The 5,486-nt window shown below is 28.7% G+C and overlaps 1 pseudogene; it reads right to left on the bottom strand.

The window, feature by feature from the left end:
- Positions 1-2,252: 2,252 nt before the first annotated feature.
- Positions 2,253-3,089, bottom strand: LOC149160768 (abscisic acid receptor PYL2 pseudogene; annotated as a pseudogene).
- Positions 3,090-5,486: the final 2,397 nt, after the last annotated feature.

The raw sequence follows: 5,486 nt of genomic DNA, 5'->3' as shown, positions 1-5,486 counted from the left end.
TATATTTCTTATCTTTAATTTTTCCATTTAAATAATTAGTTCCGTGAAAGTTTAAGCATTATATGCCTTGGTCCCTGGATGGATGATGATTTGCCATTATTAAATAAATTATTAATGATAACTCCAATTACCAACAAATATTTTTTAATAAAAAATAAACTCTTTACTTTATTATCGAATACTTGATTACTACATTTTTTATATAGTTTATAATTTATTTTATTTTAAATATAATTTATTTTACAAATATTTTTTAATAAAAAATAAACTCCTTACTTTATTATCGAATACTTGATTACTACATTTTTTATATAGTTTATAATTTATTTTACAAATTTTAAATTTAAATATAATTTATTTTACAAATTTTAAATTTAAATAATATAATGAGTTGTAAAAATTAAATAACATAATAAATTATTAATTTCATCTATAGATATTATTTTTAAATAAAAAACTGAACTCTTTACTTTATTTTTTTATTGGTAAAAGCATTAATTCTTATATAAATTTTAATATATTTTTTTCTTAATATATTTTTCTTAATTCCCTATAAAATTTTAGAAATTTAAATTTTAAATATTATAAATTAATTTTAGAAATTGATTACCACTTTTTTATAAAGTTTATAATTTATTTTACAAATTTAAAATTTAAATAATATAAATAAATTATTGATTTCATCTATAGATATTTTTTTTAATAAAAAATTGAACTCTTTACTTTACTTTATTAATGGTAAAAGCATTAATTCTTATATAAATTTTAATATTTTTTTCTTAATTCCCTATAAAATTTTAGAAATTTAAATTTTAAAAATATAATAAAAAACTGAACTCTTAACTTTATTTTATTAATTATAAAAGCATTAATTCTTATGTAAATTTTAATATTTTTTTTCTTAATTCCCTAAAAATTTTAGAAATTTTTTTTCTTAATTCCCTATAAAATTTTAGAAATTTAAATTTTAAATAATATTAAGATCTAAATTTTAAATAATATTAAGATGATGATGATGGTAGAAATTTAAATTTTTCTTGATTCCCTATAATTAGGGTAATGAAAATGAAATAGCCCCAGTAATTATTTATTTTAAATAATAATATAAATTAATTTTAAAAAATTTAAATTTAAAATAATATTATAAATTATTAGTGAGAAAATTTTTAATAAAAAACGAAACTCTTTTGTTTTAAATTAATTCACATATATATAAATACACTCCACCACTTTTTTTGTTAAAGAAGTTTAATAATCTTACTTATCTAAATTTGTTTGCTAAAGAAGTTCGATAATCTTCCTTATCTAAATTTTCGTAATATTTTAAAAACTAAACAAATGCAAATTTTCGTAATATTTTAAAAACTAAACAATAACAAAATATAATTGACATAAATAAAACAAACTATTTTAAAAAATTTAATAGCAAATCATTCTTTATTTCATATTTATTTTAATATCATTTTTTGTTTAGTAATTATTTTAATCAACGTGTGTTTGTTTAGTGTTTATTCTAATTATAACTAATTGAGGAAGCCATTTATTTTTATATTTATTTTAATATCATTTTTTCGTTTAATAATTATTTTAATCAACGTGTGTTTGGTTAGTGTTTATTCTAATTATAACTAATTGAGGAAGCCAATTATTTAAGAATGTTCTTAATTTTTTAATTAAGAATTAATATAAATATAATTAAAAGCATATAGTTTTAATGTATATTTCGAACCCTCATGCTTTACTGGTTACTCGTATAGTTTTAATATACTCGTGTAGTTTTAATGTATACTTCGAACCGTCATGCTTTCCTGTATACTTTTTTAAGTATTAAAGCAAAAAATAGCATTGCTTCTCCTCTCCCCTACAGAAACCCTGCTGCAGATACACAATTGAATTGTTAAACAAGAGAGATTTTGCTGCGCTTAAATTTAAGGCACGAACTCAAAGCACCAGATTGCTTTGAAAATATTTAAACGAAGTAGTGTCGACTCTGCTTCAATTTTTCCTTTTTATCGAAGTCTCTCCCGTATAATTACAGCATTTACAAAAAAAAAAACCATCATCTTTCTTTTTCTTTTTCAGACTCTCCAGTATAATTGCACCGTTTTTTCAAAAAAATAACTATCTATTTTTTCTTTTTATCGAAGTCTCTCGGGTATAATTACAGCACTTTTTCAAAAAAAAAACTATCTTTCTTTTTCAGTCTCTGTAGTATAATTACACCTTTTTTTCAAAAAATAACTAGCAGACATAATTAGTAATACACAACCGTCATCTGCGACCTTCAAAACAAAGGGCTCTGGTAATCAACGCATATAATTAAAACCCCATCCGCTCTCCTGACCTTAGCCGCGAGGCAGGCCGCAGTTCTGTCCTTCCATCGATCCCTTAGGCTTCGGTTCGCAACGTTTGGGCAAACGCTCACAGATTTGAGCCAGCGATTGAAGATTGAATTTAATAATGGTGTTCACGAAGAGGCACGTATCACTGGGGCTATTCCCCTCCGGCACGTCCACCACGTACGACTCAATCACCAGTGTCTCGTCCTTCTTGTCCACGTTGCGGACTTCATGAACTGTCGTGAAGGACTGATAGTTTTTCAGGCGGTGCTCCCCTCCCACGACTCTGAAGCTCACAACGCGGTGATCGTCGTCCAGAATCTCGAGCCGCTCGGTGCTGCTCTTCGCTGGAAGTCCGGAGACCACGCGAAGCTCTCTTGTACTCCCCACGGTGCCATCACCCTGCATGGAGCAGCTACGAATGAAATGCTTGTATGTCTGTGGTTTGTCGAAGCTCCGCACCACGGACCAGACGTCCTCCACCGTCGCTCGAATCCACCGCACGACCACGGAAGAGAACTGGCCGTCGCTAACGGGATGTTTATGATATCGTTCCACCACGTCCCTCAAGTACTCATATTCCTTCTCCTTCAGCAGACGTTGCAGCATCTCAGATGCCGGGTTCGCCGGCTCTGTGGACCGTATCGAGCCCGTTTGATCCCTGTGGAAAGGAGACATGCTCGAATTCGAGGCTTCGTTGCTCAAAAATACTGCTTTTCGCTCGCACATATCACAGATCAATTCAATGCTAATACAGGCAATCGGACTTTTTGGGTACCGGGGCAGGGGTGAAGGTCTATATATATGTGGAGCCTGGGCTGTTAGAAATTATAATGATTTGATGCGAGGGATGGTTATCCAAATGAAAGTAAGTTCGCAAATCGAGAAGCCACTATGCTGTTCACGTGAATAAGTCGGAAAAAAAGTTTGAGGCTGATGGCCACCTCCCTTGTGGACAAATCAAGGAGAGTCATGCGCATGGAGGGATAGTGAATCCCATCGGGTGTCACATTCCCTGTGGAATCCCCACCAGCCGTCAGCGATCAACGATCCCTGGTCGCCCAAGTGGGCTTCATAAGAGATTACGTGTATTATGCGCGTAGTTTGAGCCATTCAAGTAGAACATGGTGGAAGTATAATGGATCTTTAATGAAGTATAATGCCGTTCACGAATTTCAATGTCAAGGAGCGATAGATTAGTTTTAGTGCGCCTCATCTAAAGTTTAATTCGACATAAACATCTCATGTCACGTCTAATCCCACATAAACCATCTTATTTTGGATGAAACGAACCATGTACTAAAATTAAATTGGATAAACATCTAAACCAGAGTTAATTTAAAAAAAAAATATCAATACATTATTCATGTGTAATTTAATCAGCTCACTTCATCTTCGATGTCCATGAACTTATAAAAACTCTAAAACAATACTGATGTCAAACTATGAAATTTAATATTCTTAAATAATACATGAATATAAAAAATTTAAATTATAAAAAGCGATCTTGTAGAATATAAATAATAATATTTCGGAGGAAAGATATTAACATCAAGTGTAAAATGAAATTCCTCAATTATATTGATATCAAATAAATTTTAAATTGCAAAAAATAATATTTTCAAGCAAGATGTTCAATAGAAAATTATATCCAGTAATTATATTAAAACTTTAAAAATAATTATTTAATTTATTAAAAATAAATTATATATTTTAAAATTTATATATTTTATTTTTAAATTATGAAATTCATTATTAAAAAAATTATTTTAAAATTTAGTTTAACAAAACATGTATTTTTGAATATAAATCTATTAGAAAATAAGTTAATTTTTTTAAACTATATTAAATATAAAATAAAGTATTTTATTTAGTAGATAGTAATCTATAGTCTAAGATGTATGTTTAATTATATTTGAATAATTATGTTTAAATATAAATTTATCATAATGTGTTATTTATTTTTAAACGATAATTAGAAAATTATATTAAACAAAATTTGTAATCTATTTAGTTTTGTTATATTAATTTCAAGAAAAACATCATCCTACGCTAGATTCAGACCTATTTTAATTATAATAAATTAGTGAATGATATTATATTCGTTTTATAAACGCTTATGAAATAGGACAAAGAAATTCACTCACAATCGCCAAAATTGTTGCTAACCAATTGGTTATGAGGGAACATTGTCAAAATGACACATTGAAGTGGCTTGGCAAAGTTCTGGTAGGATGCCAAAGTGCTTGGGAAACTTTATATATATATTTATTTCATTATATTTTATGTTTATATATAAATATTTAATAAAAAATAAAATTTAAATGTTATAGTATGTTAAGTGTAATTCATAGGATTTTGTTGGACAGGTGGTCAATAATCATCCGATTCTTTTATTTTCTCCACGTAGAAGGCGCAGTTCAAGTTTGTTAAACATTGCTAAGCCAGAACGAGTTCTGAGTTTGTGATTAGTTTTAATGTTTTGAGTTAGTGATTAATTTTAATATATTTCGCAATGACGTGTTTGCATCGGTAGGTCTTTAAAAAATCAATACCTACTGGTCTTTTTTTCTTAATGCCCAAATTTTCAAGTAACCCAACTTCATAAGGAGTTGTTTAGGTTTATGCGGTGAAAGGAGGGGTGATTATACTTATTAAGTTTATTTGGTTGGGATTGTTAATATATGGAATGATTGAGAAATTTTTGTAGGATAATGTATTGAGAATGTTTAATTTTGTTTAATAATTTTCGAATGAAAGTATGTGAAGGATGTTTAATTTTGTTTAATATTTAGAGTGGATACTCTATTTATTGTTTGAGATTTATTGCTGAATGACAGTGGAAAGTAAAAATTATTTTTCCTTCTTCATCTCTCAACACACCTCCATAGCCTGCTATCCCTGGGTTGCTTTTTGAAGCCCCATCAATATTGCATTTCAGAAATCCTTTTGGTGGAGGATGCCATAACTCCTTTTCCATTTCCAACACTCTTTGTTTTTTGCTAAGACCATGGTGGATGATCTCATGCATTCTCAGATGCTTGAGAGCTCTCATTTCAAGCGCAGTGGGAGGATTTGAGGGATAACTATGCACAGTGGTGGAAACGGTTTCCTTTATCTGCTTTAATACCAATTCCATAAGGCAAT

Source organism: Pinus tabuliformis, chromosome 5_2, assembly GCF_031772625.1.
Source record: "Pinus tabuliformis cultivar Carrire ecotype Pingquan chromosome 5_2, CPIR1, whole genome shotgun sequence".
Lineage (NCBI taxonomy): Eukaryota > Viridiplantae > Streptophyta > Pinopsida > Pinales > Pinaceae > Pinus > Pinus tabuliformis.
This window is presented reverse-complemented; position numbering and strand designations above follow the sequence as displayed.